Source organism: Haemaphysalis longicornis, unplaced genomic scaffold (genome assembly GCF_048455015.1).
Source record: "Haemaphysalis longicornis isolate Haplotype H1 unplaced genomic scaffold, Haemaphysalis longicornis Haplotype H1 scaffold_8, whole genome shotgun sequence".
NCBI lineage: Eukaryota > Metazoa > Arthropoda > Arachnida > Ixodida > Ixodidae > Haemaphysalis > Haemaphysalis longicornis.
The window spans coordinates 68,500,649-68,517,240 of NW_027526445.1; the positions used below are offsets into that span (position 1 = coordinate 68,500,649).

Genomic DNA, 16,592 nt, shown 5'->3' on the forward strand with positions numbered 1-16,592 from the left:
GGAGCAACGAAACACGGCCCCGCCTACCCCACTGCCACAGAGAGGCCGCGGGGTGCCCAGCCGCGTGAGCGCCCAGGCCGCCAAGCTGGCTTTGCCCGGCGCGAGCGGTTCGGGACACCCCAAGGCCCCGCACGCCACAAACAAGTCACCGACAGCCCCCACAGTGTCCCCCGCGAGTGCGCCGCCGGACTTTCAAGCGCCAGCGGCAGCCCCAGTCAACGAGAACGACCCCCCCCAACAAGACATGGACCTATCGAAAGACCCCGCCAAGCGAGGCCCGCCTTCGTCCGGCGAGTCGGACAGCACCAAAGAAAGCAGTAAGAAGTCCCGCCCGACCTGATTCGTGTTTATTTTAAAAGAAACAAATGTCAACGCAAGTAGCGCCATATATTATTCTAATGCTTGTGCATCTTATTTCTTTGAATGCCCAAGGCTTTCGTAGCCTGGACAAGCAAAGGGAAATTATGCACTTCGCACGAGCGCAAAACGTTGACGTTATGTTTCTTCAAGAGTGTAATTTTCGTTCGCCGCTTGATGTTTCCTTGTTTCGCACCCGGTTTTCAGTTGATGCTTTTTTCTCGCTTTCCAATTCAGTTTCATGCGGCGTAGGCGTTGTATTTTTACGTGCAGCACTTCGCCAGAAAGCACATGTTATCTTTGGTTTAGACGGTCGCACTATCGCCGTCGAGTTTCTACTTGGTTCGCGGCGTGTACGCGCTATCAACGTGTATGCGCCTGCGCAGCGCAATTTGTCCTCTGATTTCTTTCGTTCCCTCGATGTTTATTTTCTTGATCCTTATCCTTCGTTTTTGGTCGGTGACTTTAACTGCGTGCTCGATCCCGTGCGCGATGTTCGCGGGCCGGGGCAAGGCAGACCTTACCGAGGTGCGCGGGCATTAAGCGAGCTGGTGGAACAGTTTAGGCTGCGGGACGCGTGGGTTCATCTCCACGGGGATGAATTCGTTGCCACCTGGTCGAGGGGGCGATCGGGGAGCAGGATAGACACGTTTTTCTTGCCGCCTGATTTAATCAGGTTCCTTGATAGTTGTCAAGTTCTAGCTTTCCCTGACGACGCTCCGCGCATTTCTGACCATGCGCCAGTGTCAGTCAGGCTGCGATGCGCGGAGCTAGGCCCCCGCCCAGAGCTGTGGCGCATGGACCCATGCCTTACAACTGATCCCACGAGCGTGGCTAATATAAAAAGCGCGTTGGCGGCAGAGGTGCGGGAGGAGAGAGGATGGGACGCGCTGAAGGGGAGCTTTCGCGAGGTGCTGGTTAGAGAAGGGCGCGAGCGTAAAGCGCGCATAACTCGCGAGCTGAACGAGACGCTCCGCAGGTTGCGCATTGTGCAGGCCGCGGAAACGCTCACCTTCGCGATGCGAGACTTCGTAGCTCTCCTGAAAGCGCGTTACGACCGCCTGCTGCGGCAGTCGTCGCGCGCCGCTAGCCGTGCTCTAGTTCTGGGCAGACCTATCTCGGACCCCGCTGTGCTTCGGCACATTCGCGCAGGTTCGATCGACGAGAATGGGCCGGCTCGCGTACCTCACGTAAGGCTGCCAGGGGGGTTGTTGAGCTCTGATCCTGACGATATCCGCGCGGCCTTTGAAGGCCACTTTTCGCGGTTGTTTACGTCCGAGGAACGGGGCACACAGGAGGCGACGCGTTTCCGAGAGGCTGTGCGAGCTTTTTGCGGGGACCTCCCATCAGTGCCAGACCACTTGGCGGAGCGGCTGACCACGCCCGCCACGTGCGAGGAGGTGTGGGAGGTACTGAGGGGATTGAACGATGCCTCCGCCCCAGGGCCGGATGGCATTCCGCTCTCCTTCTATAAGGTGTGGTTCCCCGCGCTCAAAACACAGCTTCTCGGGATGATAAACGCATTCCTCGTACACGGACGTAAACCCGACTCGTTTAGCGCGGGTCGGGTGTTCCTGATTTTGAAACAGGGCGGAGATCCTGGAGAACCTAGTTCTTACCGCCCAATTACGCTCCTCAACGCCGACTACAAACTGGTGGCATCGCTGTTGGCGAAGCGCGTCAGCGCCACCCTTCCGCATGTCATCAGTTTGTACCAGGCTTGCAGTGTGCCGGGCAGGTCAGGATTCTCCGCCCTCTCCCTAACGAGAGACCTCTTCACGTTTGCCTCGCGCACGGGCATGGCCGGGTGCTTCGTCTCGATTGACCAGGCAAAAGCCTTTGATCGAGTCGAGCACCGGTACATGTTAGCGGCGCTGGACTGCTTCGGCTTCTCGCGTCTTTTCGTAGAGAGGCTGACAGTCCTATACTCGGACTTAACTTTCAACCTATTACTGAACAACTCGTTAAGCGACACATTCGCTGTCACTCGCGGCATTCGGCAAGGCTGCCCGCTTTCGCCGTTACTGTTCGTGGTGTGTATAGACCCCTTGCTTCGGCGAGTGGCCGACTCCATCGCGATCCGCGGGTTCCCACTACCCGGCCAGGGTCAGGTAAAAGTCTCTGCCTACGCAGACGACGTGTCCCTGTTCTTGCGGGACGAAGACAGCTACGCAGCGTTTCTACGGCTGTTTTGTATGTACAGCGAGCTGTCGGGTGCCCAACTGAACAGGGGCAAGAGTAGGGCGCTGCGCTTCGGTGCGTTCGCGTCAGACCTGGCCGGGGACGTGGAGTGGGTGGCAGCAGTAAAGGTGTTGGGCGTGACATTCCACACGTCCGGGGAAGTCGCGGACGAAGGTTGGCAAGAGCTGCTAAGAAAAGCAGAAGTCAGGCTGGAGGTTGCATCGCAGTTTCGGCTCTCGTTGGCTGAGCGGAGCTTCGTCATCAAGTCGTGCGTTTCGGCCGGCTTCATGTACGTGGCTCGCGTGGCACGCCCGCCAACGAGGGTCACGCGGAGGCTAGGCTCCATGCTATGCTCGTTTTTCTGGGCGGGTAAAACCGAGCGGATTAAACGGGCGCTGCTGCGACTACCACGCAACATGGGAGGCTTCAGCATCCCGTGTTTGGAAACGCTTAGTGGGATTTTGGCTTTGCGTTGTTTTCGTGGACTTGTCGAGGACGAGAATTACCCAGGGAGACCACTGGCCGAGTACTTCCTGGGTACGGCGAGACGCGAATTCGTGGTTGATAGCGCAGGCGGCCCGATGGCGGAGCAACCGCCTGCTTTCTATCGATACCTGATCCGACGTAACCGTCAGCTGAACGAGGAGCTGCCCGACGCATGCGTCCTGACCACGAAGCCGACGGAGCTTTGCGAACAGTTGGCGGTGACGCGTCTGAGCGCCGAACAGACTCGCCGAGCGCGAGGGGCAGATTGGAAGCGCCTCACTTCCAGCGTGCTTCCCTCTGACGTTCGCGACTTCGGGTGGAGGCGCGGATGGGAGGTGCTACCTACGCGAGAACAGCTAGGCAGGTGGGGGATCACCCCAAATTCGAGATGCCCGCAGTGTGGCGACAGAGAGACCCTCGAGCATGCTCTTCGTGACTGCAGAGTAGCCAGGACGTTCTGGCGTCTTATGAGGCGAATGTTCGGGGTGTCCCTCGGTGCGCACACCCGAACGCGAGACGCGTTTACTTGCCTACTCCTGGGGCTGGGCGCGCTAGTTCTATGGAACAAGCGGGGAGTAGCGTCGCTACGAGGACGGCCGCACAGAGCCATGTACCCCTTGCTTACGAAAGTCCGCGCGCGCAGTCTACAACACCTCGAAAACGAGCTCGCCACGCTTGGGGAAGAGGCTTTCCTCAGGCGCTGGTCGACTCGTTTTATCGAGGTAGAGAATAACACACTACGTGTCAGAATCACGGACTTCTAGAGCCAACGATAACAGCGCAGAAGACTGTTTAGCCCGGTTTGTTTTGGTTTCGCCCGTCACACGCGGCTAGCGGCGGAGGAGAATGTAAACATTCCTCCCTCGCGCACTGCGCTGAATAATGCGCCCTTCTGTGAGCATAATGAGCAGCGGAGGCGGGGCCACCTGAGAGCGCGCGCGCTTTGAAGCAGGGTACGCGGCGCCGGGCTTCTACGGCGAGCCTGTATTGCAGTAGACTACGCCGTGCGTACATAGTTGTTTACGCGCACGGAAATCAGCAAGATGCCCGGTTGATGCGCCCCAACTAACAGTGTAGATTGTGCCCGTTTGTGGATGCACACAAACAACGTAAATCGCCTTGATATTTTGTTAGAGGGAAACATCGTTTCGCCTCTGGGTTGTTGTCGTGTTACCCCCAGTAGGTCAGAATGCCTGAACATTCGCGAGTTGTTCCTCTCTAAGCATTAGGGGCCACACTACACGTATCCTGTACGCCCAAGGCGCTCCTGGAGAGCGCCGAGGGCAGGGAGCTGGGAATACTTGTTCTTTTCTTTGATCAACATTGTAAACTGTAGCGCCACTCGGAGGCTAGCGGGTGTGTCGCTAGCACAGAGCGCTGGCGTGTGTGTCGCGTCGCGCCCATAGGGCGAGTGAAGTGTACATACGACATGTATAGTGTAAAGATATTTGTATGTATGTATACGAAAGTTCAAAGTCGATGTGATATGTACCGTGTAACATGTTTTGGTATGCATGTACAGCGTTTTTTAGCACTGTTTACATCATGGCGTGAGCCCCACGAATCCGACAAGGTGCAGTAGGGCTCATGAGACTTGTGGTAAATCACAACAAGACGCGCAGCGTTATCGCTACGCAAGACCGGCTCAAGACCGCGCAGCAGAAGCGCGATTTCGAGTCTGGGTTTCTAAGCAGTACGCTTGTTATTTTGTACTCGCGAGAGAGCGTGTTGTTGTTCACATAGTATAGTTGACTGTAGCAGAGTTTTTGGTCATGCACAGTATTTCCTGCGAAAGCAGACGATTGTAATACTGTGTATTTGTTACGAAGATGAATAAACTTCTCTTTTCATCTGTTCTTATCAGCTTAATATCTGATACGAGTCCTATTTGGACTCAAGATATTAAACTAATTTTTGCCATTTGGCGCCGTGAAGGGGCTTGCTCCTCCGGCGCCGCGGGTTGTCCCGGCGTTGCACTGCTGCCGGGTTCGGCCCAAGACCCCCTTCGGGGGGCTGTAATCAAATCCAAAATGAGAGAAACAACCACTATAGGGAAAAAAGCACTGCACGCTGTGCGCCGCGTTTCGCGACATTCTCTGGCGCTGTGTTCAAGTTCATTTCTCGATACACCGTCTGGTGCAGGCGACGCACTGCTGCTTTTCGGTGCCGTGGTGTGTTTGCGGTGGGTATTTGTTTTGTATACATCGTGTTATATATAAAACTCGGAAATGGCGTCCAAAACAACTACGTGCGTGCATGCGTCTGCTCGCAGCGCGCAAAGTACCACAACGGTAAATACAAAATGATCGCTGCAGTAGGCATTGCTTGCCATACATAATGCTTCGCTGCTGTGTCCTATACTCGAAAACACTCTATCTCTCTCTGTCACACACACACACACTCTCGCTCGCTCGCTCGCTTGCAGCGTCTGAAGCGCTCGCGCAGTTTAGAGGTCAAGCAAAATAAGTGCCGATGCTTGCGCAACTGCCACGGGCTGACCCCTGTACCGCACTGGCAATGGGGCCTTTCTCCGTGTTTGAGGACTACTTTTACGCGATCGAGACAATCTGTTTATACAGGTGCGGCACGCGCGCACAGAGACACACAGCTAGTTGGCCCCGCATCTTTTCCGAGTGCTACGAGTTGTGCCGCGCCTCCGCCAGATGGCGCCACGGGTCCCGCGGCCGAGAGAGAAAAGCGCCGGCCGCGTCTCGTCGCTGCCACCGCTCTCGCCTCCCCGAGCAAACCGTCCCGCACCAGTATCAGGTCGACGCCATAGAAACGCGTCGGATCTCCGCAATCGCTGCCCCGAGCGCCTTCCTCGACTAAAAGAAGCGTGCGACCTGGCTGTGCACTGCTTTTTCCGCCGCCACCAAGACCTTGCAGCCGCGTGTGCTCCGCATATCGCCGTTGGAACGCGCGTGCCAACCCGTGCCGACACCCTGGGCCGCTCGTCGACATGTTCACTCGGGTTGCGAATGTTTTCCTTTTTTTTTTTTTGTTTGTTTGTTTTTTTTTTTTTTTGCTTTCTTAATGGGTTGGCTGTTGTCGATTTTTGTGCTTTGCTCACGATAAGCGACGCGCGCTGCGCCTCTCTGTCGTGTCTTAACGACTTTCCGCAATCTCGTTTCACTGTGCACGTTCGGCGAGCGCGTTTCTGCTTGCGACAAGCTTTTTTGCCAATCGCTAGCTGTCGCGCGCGCGAGGAACGTGCAGAAACCTATAAACGCGTGCCCGCGAGCCTTGCGGTGAAGCTCGATGCGCGGCGACGGCCGCCGCGGAGCGAGTGTCGGCTCTCAATGTTTGGGCTCGCCTTGTGGCCACCATTTTGCTCGTGCTGTCTTTGCGCGTCGGAGACTAATTAGAAATTTGATTAACGTTATCGCTTCTCGGCCTTTTGGCTAAGATCAAAGTGTAGTATCTGTTCTTATCAGCTTAATATCTGATACGAGTCCTATTTGGACTCAAGATATTAAACTAATTTTTGCCATTTGGCGCCGTGAAGGGGCTTGCTCCTCCGGCGCCGCGGGTTGTCCCGGCGTTGCACTGCTGCCGGGTTCGGCCCAAGACCCCCTTCGGGGGGCTGTAATCAAATCCAAAATGAGAGAAACAACCACTATAGGGAAAAAAAGCACTGCACGCTGTGCGCCGCGTTTCGCGACATTCTCTGGCGCTGTGTTCAAGTTCATTTCTCGATACACCGCCTGGTGCAGGCGACGCACTGCTGCTTTTCGGTGCCGTGGTGTGTTTGCGGTGGGTATTTGTTTCGTATACATCGTGTTATATATAAAACTCGGAAATGGCGTCCAAAACAACTACGTGCGTGCATGCGTCTGCTCGCAGCGCGCAAAGTACCACAACGGTAAATACAAAATGATCGCTGCAGTAGGCATTGCTTGCCATACATAATGCTTCGCTGCTGTGTCCTATACTCGAAAACACTCTATCTCTCTCTGTCACACACACACACACTCTCGCTCGCTCGCTCGCTTGCAGCGTCTGAAGCGCTCGCGCAGTTTAGAGGTCAAGCAAAATAAGTGCCGATGCTTGCGCAACTGCCACGGGCTGACCCCTGTACCGCACTGGCAATGGGGCCTTTCTCCGTGTTTGAGGACTACTTTTACGCGATCGAGACAATCTGTTTATACAGGTGCGGCACGCGCGCACACAGACACACAGCTAGTTGGCCCCGCATCTTTTCCGAGTGCTACGAGTTGTGCCGCGCCTCCGCCAGATGGCGCCACGGGTCCCGCGGCCGAGAGAGAAAAGCGCCGGCCGCGTCTCGTCGCTGCCACCGCTCTCGCCTCCCCGAGCAAACCGTCCCGCACCAGTATCAGGTCGACGCCATAGAAACGCGTCGGATCTCCGCAATCGCTGCCCCGAGCGCCTTCCTCGACTAAAAGAAGCGTGCGACCTGGCTGTGCACTGCTTTTTCCGCCGCCACCAAGACCTTGCAGCCGCGTGTGCTCCGCATATCGCCGTTGGAACGCGCGTGCCAACCCGTGCCGACACCCTGGGCCGCTCGTCGACATGTTCACTCGGGTTGCGAATGTTTTCCTTTTTTTTTTTTGTTTGTTTGTTTTTTTTTTTTTTTTTGCTTTTCTTAATGGGTTGGCTGTTGTCGATTTTTGTGCTTTGCTCACGATAAGCGACGCGCGCTGCGCCTCTCTGTCGTGTCTTAACGACTTTCCGCAATCTCGTTTCACTGTGCACGTTCGGCGAGCGCGTTTCTGCTTGCGACAAGCTTTTTTGCCAATCGCTAGCTGTCGCGCGCGCGAGGAACGTGCAGAAACCTATAAACGCGTGCCCGCGAGCCTTGCGGTGAAGCTCGATGCGCGGCGACGGCCGCCGCGGAGCGAGTGTCGGCTCTCAATGTTTGGGCTCGCCTTGTGGCCACCATTTTGCTCGTGCTGTCTTTGCGCGTCGGAGACTAATTAGAAATTTGATTAACGTTATCGCTTCTCGGCCTTTTGGCTAAGATCAAAGTGTAGTCCAAGGTATATTCCCTGACCCTCGGGAGCCCCCCTGCGAGCTCCTGACCCTCGTGGACGCCTCCAACCCCTGGAAACTGGACCTGCTGCCCTCGGACCCCTCGGACCTGCTGCGCTGCTGACCGGCCGCCATCTTGGAGGCGCCGGCCGCCTGGATCGTCGCTGGGATTCTCCAGGCTGCCTCATGGACTCCTGCTGCCCTGGAGGACCTGCTGCCTGGAGGACCTGCTGTTGTTGCATGGGCTTGCCCTTTTAAAGTGTTGTGCCGCTGCATGCCTGCATCCCTGCCTGCCCTTCTTTTTGTTTTTGGCGCATAATGGAGTGTTTTGCTGCTGAAGCTAAGTAGTGCCAGCTCGCTTCCAAAGCTGAGCAGTGCCTGCTAGCCTAAAACAGCAATAATAATAATTTAAACAAGTTTGCTGCAAAAGTCAGAAGAGTGCCTGTCCACTTCTAAAGCTGAGCAGTGCTTGCTTTCTTGAACAGCAACAATGAGTTAAACAAGCGCCTCTGTCCCCCTGTCTTTTCTTTCTCTCTCTTTTTTTTTTTTTTTTCCTAGCTTCCTTTCCTATGCCAACCGCATGATTCTTCGCTCCTCCCCCCCCCCCCTTTTTTTTTTTTTTTCTTTTTTTTTTTTTTTTTGACACTTTAGCATTCCTGCTGACCAGTAATTCTGCATGATGTTCGCTTCCCCTTTCGCGTTGCCTCCCTAGGCGTTTTTTTTTTTTTTTTTTTTTTTTTTGTTCTCTCTGTTCTATCTTCTCTTCTCATGCAGGAAAGACGATGCACCAAGCCGCCATCCAACCCCAACGTAGCCAAGCTACTAAACAAGGATGGTGACTGATGAAACTGCGGAATCCAGACGACGCAGCAGCGGAATTCCAGTGCCCTCACCACGGACCGCTGGAACACCTCCTGCACCACCACAAGACGAAGGCGTACAACCACGGCGGGAGGGGGACACCCTGTTTGTCTCCTTCCCCGCCCCAAACGTCTTCAAATGCACGGAGGGAAGCTGCTCGTCGGCCTACACCGCAACGGCATGGACGGCAAAGCGTCAGTCCCTGCAGCGGCACCTCGAGGGAGACCACGGTATGCGAATTCGCCGTACGGTCAACCTCTGTGCCGTGTGTGGGGCCACGCTCGGAGCAAAACCAACCCTGCACCCCTGCCTGGCAAACGGAAGAGCTGTAGCAGCACCCACCCAACAGAGGTACCAATGCAGTGAGTGCCCGCTGTCATTTCCGTCCAAAAAAGGCCTGAACAATCACCTCCAATGGCACAGCAAGGAGGAGGCCAAACGACTGCGCGCAGAAAGTAGCAGACCGGTCACAGACCAGCTACCTGCCACACCGGCCACAGCTGCCGAAGTTGACAATGTGGAGGGGCAGCAGAATGAGACAACCCCACATTCCAACAGCCCGCAAAGCAGCTCCACCCCTAATACCACGTTCAGAGGGGAAACAGGTGAGAGCCCCCAGGCCACAGGGGTAAGCTCCCAGGATGCCTCGGCCACACCAACCCGCCTGTTCTCCCAAGAAAGTTCCGGCCAAGGAGAAGATGACCAACCGGAAAACACCGAACAGGAGGGAACGCCAGAGACATCACCAGCCGCACTCGACGACAGCAGCCTGGTCCTGGCGGAGCATACCAAGCGACTCCGACAACTCCTCAAAAGCCCACCGGACGACAACAACTGGGCGGAGTTCGAGACTACACTTGAGGATGCCATCAACGTGGTGAGCGCAACAGTGAAGCTCCCCGAAGCAACCTCGGAAGGGCGACCACGGCGGGAAATCAATCCTGAAAACGCCCAGCAAATCCAGTCCCTCTACCGCCGCAACCGACGCCGTGCAGTTCGGCTGATCACGGAGGGTCAATCGTCAATGTGCCCCATTCCACCTGGCGAGCTGGAAGCACACTTCCGCACTGTGTGGGGACCAAAGGAAGCCGACACGTCGCTCCTCACACAACGGATGCCTGCCCCTGGAGAAATGAACCTGGCAACCTTCACGGAGGACGAGGTGGCCGGGCGACTCCGAAGGTGCGAAAACACCGCTCCAGGGTGCGACCGACTCACGTACCAGCACTGGCGGACCGTGGACCCAGAAGGACACTTCCTGGCGGCAGCATTCAACTGCTGCCTGCGGCATCAACGGGTTCCTGCCTGCTGGAAGGCGTCACGCACAGTCCTGATCTACAAGAAAGGCGAGCCCGGAGACCCCACAAACTGGCGCCCCATTTCCCTTGGGAACACGATCGCCAAACTGTATGCCGGGTGCCTAGCATCCCGGCTGCAGGGGTGGTTGTGTGAACATGGGATCCTGTCGCAATGCCAAAAGGGGTTCCTGCCGCACGACGGAGTGTTCGAACACAACTTCGTGCTGCAGGAGCGCCTTGACGCGGCGCGATCAGGTGGTGGTGACCTGTGCGTGGCGTTTCTGGATTATGCAAATGCTTTCGGATCTGTTGCTCACAATGCTCTTATTGACGCAGTTCGAGGTGCCGGAGCCGGAGATGCCTTCGCCAACATCATCCGGGACCTGTACGAGGACAACACCACAGAGATCATCTGCACCGGAGGAGCAACCGAACCCATCGCCATCCAAGCAGGGATCCGGCAAGGCTGCCCCCTCAGCGGGCTGCTCTTCAACATGGTCCTCGATCCTGTGGTCCGGGCGGTGCAGGGAGGCGAACGACAACACAAGATCCTCGCCTATGCCGACGACCTCACCCCCCTCGGAAACAGCCCAACAGAGCTCCAGGTCCGCGTGAACGTGGTGGCAGCCCTATCCTCGAGGCTCGGGCTGAAGCTCAACCCGGCAAAGTGTCGGACGCTGCACATGTCGGGACAGCAACCCGTGGGCACCAGACCCACCACGTTCCACATCGGGGAATCGGCAATCCCCAACATGAAAGACTTCGAGAGCCACAACTTCCTCGGCCGCCCCGTTGGCTACCGACTGCTCTCAGACACCGCCTGTGTCGACGACGCCATCGCCTTGGGGAAACGCCTTCTGACGTCCATGCTGGCCCCCTGGCAGAGGCTAGACGCCATCAAAACCTTCCTCTACCCGGCTCTTAACTTCGCCATGAGGGTGGGAGCCGTGGGAAAGGAGGAGTGGCGCCGGCTGGACGACACCCTGCGGCCACTAATCAAACACACCCTGTATTTGCCTGCCAACTCTTCTAACAAGTATCTTTATGGCAGTGCAGGTGCAGGAGCCGCGGGGATCCCGGAAGCAGCGGACATCAGCGACGCCTGCAGGATCGATGGCGCCTTCAAGCTGCTGTCATCCCCGGACCCCGAGGTTCGTGACCTGGCCCTGCAGGCGGTGTCCAAGGTGACGGAGAAGCGGCTGAGGAGACCAGCGACTACAGAGGACGTGGAGTCCTACCTGTCCGGCGACACCGAGGGCGACTTCCGGGCCACATCAACGCAGCTCCAGTCGGTCTGGACAGAGGCCCGCAAGGCCTCCCGACGTTCCGGCGTTACCTGGGAGCTGGTGCCCGAAGGAGCCAGGATCACCTGTGGCGGCACCACCCTGTCCCCGAAGCAACGCCACAAGGTGATCCGAACGCTACGAGGCATCACCACCGCAGCACAAGACGCAGCACTGCACCAACAGCCCAGCCAGGGGAAGGCCATGGAGTGTGTCGCCGCTGACCGCGCCAGCTCTCACTTCATGCGGTCAGGGCGGTACACTCGGTTCGCCGACTGGCGGTTCGTGCACAGGGCTCGGCTCAACCTGCTGCCCCTCAACGGAGCCCGCCCGTGGGCCTCGGCCGCGGACCAGCGGTGCAGAGCGTGCGGCTACCAGCAAGAAACCTTGCCGCACGTCGTCTGCCACTGCATGGTCCAAAGCCAGGCCCTCACTCGACGTCACAACGCAATAGTGAACAGACTCAAGGCAGCTGCGACGCCCAAGTTCACAGTGACGCACGAGAACCGCCCAGTCGGCGACTCCAACCTGCGGCCAGACCTGGTGTTGGTAAGAGGGGAGGAGGCCATCATCCTCGACGTGGCCTGCCCCTTCGAGAACCGACGTGCAGCACTCCGGGAAGCGCGGCAACAAAAACTCAGCAAGTATGAACCTATCCGACAGTACTTGTGCCGCCGCTACCAGCGAGTGACTGTCGCTGCAGTGATTGTTGGTGCCCTCGGCTCGTGGGATCCGGACAATGATGCAATCCTTCGCCGGCTATGCAGCAGATCATACCTTCGACTAATGAAGAAGCTCATAGTCAGCGAGACGATTGCACATTCAAGAGACATTTACGCCAAGCACATTGCTGGCAAACGCTAAGTGTATACTGTGCCGCTAGCATTGTATAATTTCTTGCCTTCTTTTTCCCTAGCATTGTATAACTTCCCCCCTTTTTTCTTTTTTCTTTCATGTATTATTGTGTCGTGCCGCTAGCAGTGTATAATTTCTCCTAATCAAATTCCTATGTGTATTCTCTTTTTCTCGTTAGCATTGTATAATTTCTCTCCTTTTGAATTGTATAATTTCTCCAAAATATTATCTTAGCATTGTATAATTTCTAACCCCATTCTGTTATTGACTGTTGTATATCTACAACATTTCTTTGTATATGTAATCAGCATCAATAAAAACTCTGTTCTTATCAGCTTAATATCTGATACGAGTCCTATTTGGACTCAAGATATTAAACTAATTTTTGCCATTTGGCGCCGTGAAGGGGCTTGCTCCTCCGGCGCCGCGGGTTGTCCCGGCGTTGCACTGCTGCCGGGTTCGGCCCAAGACCCCCTTCGGGGGGCTGTAATCAAATCCAAAATGAGAGAAACAACCACTATAGGGAAAAAAAGCACTGCACGCTGTGCGCCGCGTTTCGCGACATTCTCTGGCGCTGTGTTCAAGTTCATTTCTCGATACACCGCCTGGTGCAGGCGACGCACTGCTGCTTTTCGGTGCCGTGGTGTGTTTGCGGTGGGTATTTGTTTCGTATACATCGTGTTATATATAAAACTCGGAAATGGCGTCCAAAACAACTACGTGCGTGCATGCGTCTGCTCGCAGCGCGCAAAGTACCACAACGGTAAATACAAAATGATCGCTGCAGTAGGCATTGCTTGCCATACATAATGCTTCGCTGCTGTGTCCTATACTCGAAAACACTCTATCTCTCTCTGTCACACACACACACACTCTCGCTCGCTCGCTCGCTTGCAGCGTCTGAAGCGCTCGCGCAGTTTAGAGGTCAAGCAAAATAAGTGCCGATGCTTGCGCAACTGCCACGGGCTGACCCCTGTACCGCACTGGCAATGGGGCCTTTCTCCGTGTTTGAGGACTACTTTTACGCGATCGAGACAATCTGTTTATACAGGTGCGGCACGCGCGCACACAGACACACAGCTAGTTGGCCCCGCATCTTTTCCGAGTGCTACGAGTTGTGCCGCGCCTCCGCCAGATGGCGCCACGGGTCCCGCGGCCGAGAGAGAAAAGCGCCGGCCGCGTCTCGTCGCTGCCACCGCTCTCGCCTCCCCGAGCAAACCGTCCCGCACCAGTATCAGGTCGACGCCATAGAAACGCGTCGGATCTCCGCAATCGCTGCCCCGAGCGCCTTCCTCGACTAAAAGAAGCGTGCGACCTGGCTGTGCACTGCTTTTTCCGCCGCCACCAAGACCTTGCAGCCGCGTGTGCTCCGCATATCGCCGTTGGAACGCGCGTGCCAACCCGTGCCGACACCCTGGGCCGCTCGTCGACATGTTCACTCGGGTTGCGAATGTTTTCCTTTTTTTTTTTTTGTTTGTTTGTTTTTTTTTTTTTTTTTTTTTGCTTTTCTTAATGGGTTGGCTGTTGTCGATTTTTGTGCTTTGCTCACGATAAGCGACGCGCGCTGCGCCTCTCTGTCGTGTCTTAACGACTTTCCGCAATCTCGTTTCACTGTGCACGTTCGGCGAGCGCGTTTCTGCTTGCGACAAGCTTTTTTGCCAATCGCTAGCTGTCGCGCGCGCGAGGAACGTGCAGAAACCTATAAACGCGTGCCCGCGAGCCTTGCGGTGAAGCTCGATGCGCGGCGACGGCCGCCGCGGAGCGAGTGTCGGCTCTCAATGTTTGGGCTCGCCTTGTGGCCACCATTTTGCTCGTGCTGTCTTTGCGCGTCGGAGACTAATTAGAAATTTGATTAACGTTATCGCTTCTCGGCCTTTTGGCTAAGATCAAAGTGTAGTATCTGTTCTTATCAGCTTAATATCTGATACGAGTCCTATTTGGACTCAAGATATTAAACTAATTTTTGCCATTTGGCGCCGTGAAGGGGCTTGCTCCTCCGGCGCCGCGGGTTGTCCCGGCGTTGCACTGCTGCCGGGTTCGGCCCAAGACCCCCTTCGGGGGGCTGTAATCAAATCCAAAATGAGAGAAACAACCACTATAGGGAAAAAAAGCACTGCACGCTGTGCGCCGCGTTTCGCGACATTCTCTGGCGCTGTGTTCAAGTTCATTTCTCGATACACCGCCTGGTGCAGGCGACGCACTGCTGCTTTTCGGTGCCGTGGTGTGTTTGCGGTGGGTATTTGTTTCGTATACATCGTGTTATATATAAAACTCGGAAATGGCGTCCAAAACAACTACGTGCGTGCATGCGTCTGCTCGCAGCGCGCAAAGTACCACAACGGTAAATACAAAATGATCGCTGCAGTAGGCATTGCTTGCCATACATAATGCTTCGCTGCTGTGTCCTATACTCGAAAACACTCTATCTCTCTCTGTCACACACACACACACTCTCGCTCGCTCGCTCGCTTGCAGCGTCTGAAGCGCTCGCGCAGTTTAGAGGTCAAGCAAAATAAGTGCCGATGCTTGCGCAACTGCCACGGGCTGACCCCTGTACCGCACTGGCAATGGGGCCTTTCTCCGTGTTTGAGGACTACTTTTACGCGATCGAGACAATCTGTTTATACAGGTGCGGCACGCGCGCACACAGACACACAGCTAGTTGGCCCCGCATCTTTTCCGAGTGCTACGAGTTGTGCCGCGCCTCCGCCAGATGGCGCCACGGGTCCCGCGGCCGAGAGAGAAAAGCGCCGGCCGCGTCTCGTCGCTGCCACCGCTCTCGCCTCCCCGAGCAAACCGTCCCGCACCAGTATCAGGTCGACGCCATAGAAACGCGTCGGATCTCCGCAATCGCTGCCCCGAGCGCCTTCCTCGACTAAAAGAAGCGTGCGACCTGGCTGTGCACTGCTTTTTCCGCCGCCACCAAGACCTTGCAGCCGCGTGTGCTCCGCATATCGCCGTTGGAACGCGCGTGCCAACCCGTGCCGACACCCTGGGCCGCTCGTCGACATGTTCACTCGGGTTGCGAATGTTTTCCTTTTTTTTTTTTTGTTTGTTTTTTTTTTTTTTGCTTTTCTTAATGGGTTGGCTGTTGTCGATTTTTGTGCTTTGCTCACGATAAGCGACGCGCGCTGCGCCTCTCTGTCGTGTCTTAACGACTTTCCGCAATCTCGTTTCACTGTGCACGTTCGGCGAGCACGTTTCTGCTTGCGACAAGCTTTTTTTGCCAATCGCTAGCTGTCGCGCGCGCGAGGAACGTGCAGAAACCTATAAACGCGTGCCCGCGAGCCTTGCGGTGAAGCTCGATGCGCGGCGACGGCCGCCGCGGAGCGAGTGTCGGCTCTCAATGTTTGGGCTCGCCTTGTGGCCACCATTTTGCTCGTGCTGTCTTTGCGCGTCGGAGACTAATTAGAAATTTGATTAACGTTATCGCTTCTCGGCCTTTTGGCTAAGATCAAAGTGTAGTATCTGTTCTTATCAGCTTAATATCTGATACGAGTCCTATTTGGACTCAAGATATTAAACTAATTTTTGCCATTTGGCGCCGTGAAGGGGCTTGCTCCTCCGGCGCCGCGGGTTGTCCCGGCGTTGCACTGCTGCCGGGTTCGGCCCAAGACCCCCTTCGGGGGGCTGTAATCAAATCCAAAATGAGAGAAACAACCACTATAGGGAAAAAAAGCACTGCACGCTGTGCGCCGCGTTTCGCGACATTCTCTGGCGCTGTGTTCAAGTTCATTTCTCGATACACCGCCTGGTGCAGGCGACGCACTGCTGCTTTTCGGTGCCGTGGTGTGTTTGCGGTGGGTATTTGTTTCGTATACATCGTGTTATATATAAAACTCGGAAATGGCGTCCAAAACAACTACGTGCGTGCATGCGTCTGCTCGCAGCGCGCAAAGTACCACAACGGTAAATACAAAATGATCGCTGCAGTAGGCATTGCTTGCCATACATAATGCTTCGCTGCTGTGTCCTATACTCGAAAACACTCTATCTCTCTCTGTCACACACACACACACTCTCGCTCGCTCGCTCGCTTGCAGCGTCTGAAGCGCTCGCGCAGTTTAGAGGTCAAGCAAAATAAGTGCCGATGCTTGCGCAACTGCCACGGGCTGACCCCTGTACCGCACTGGCAATGGGGCCTTTCTCCGTGTTTGAGGACTACTTTTACGCGATCGAGACAATCTGTTTATACAGGTGCGGCACGCGCGCACACAGACACACAGCTAGTTGGCCCCGCATCTTTTCCGAGTGCTACGAGTTGTGCCGCGCCTCCGCCAGA

The 16,592-nt window shown here is 55.8% G+C and overlaps 4 non-coding genes and 1 pseudogene across 4 annotated transcripts; all 5 read left to right on the forward strand.

The window, feature by feature from the left end:
* Positions 1–4,863: 4,863 nt before the first annotated feature.
* LOC144150306 (U2 spliceosomal RNA) lies at positions 4,864–5,026 on the forward strand (annotated as a pseudogene).
* A 1,379-nt stretch (positions 5,027–6,405) lies between these two features.
* On the forward strand, positions 6,406–6,596 carry LOC144150395 (U2 spliceosomal RNA). The gene has a single exon (XR_013318545.1). It is a non-coding gene; the product is annotated as a U2 spliceosomal RNA (small nuclear RNA).
* Positions 6,597–12,596: 6,000 nt separating this feature from the next.
* LOC144150298 (U2 spliceosomal RNA) lies at positions 12,597–12,783 on the forward strand. The gene has a single exon (XR_013318493.1). It is a non-coding gene; the product is annotated as a U2 spliceosomal RNA (small nuclear RNA).
* A 1,387-nt stretch (positions 12,784–14,170) lies between these two features.
* LOC144150396 (U2 spliceosomal RNA) lies at positions 14,171–14,361 on the forward strand. Its single transcript, XR_013318546.1, has one exon. It is a non-coding gene; the product is annotated as a U2 spliceosomal RNA (small nuclear RNA).
* A 1,377-nt stretch (positions 14,362–15,738) lies between these two features.
* Positions 15,739–15,929, forward strand: LOC144150397 (U2 spliceosomal RNA). Its single transcript, XR_013318547.1, has one exon. It is a non-coding gene; the product is annotated as a U2 spliceosomal RNA (small nuclear RNA).
* Positions 15,930–16,592: the final 663 nt, after the last annotated feature.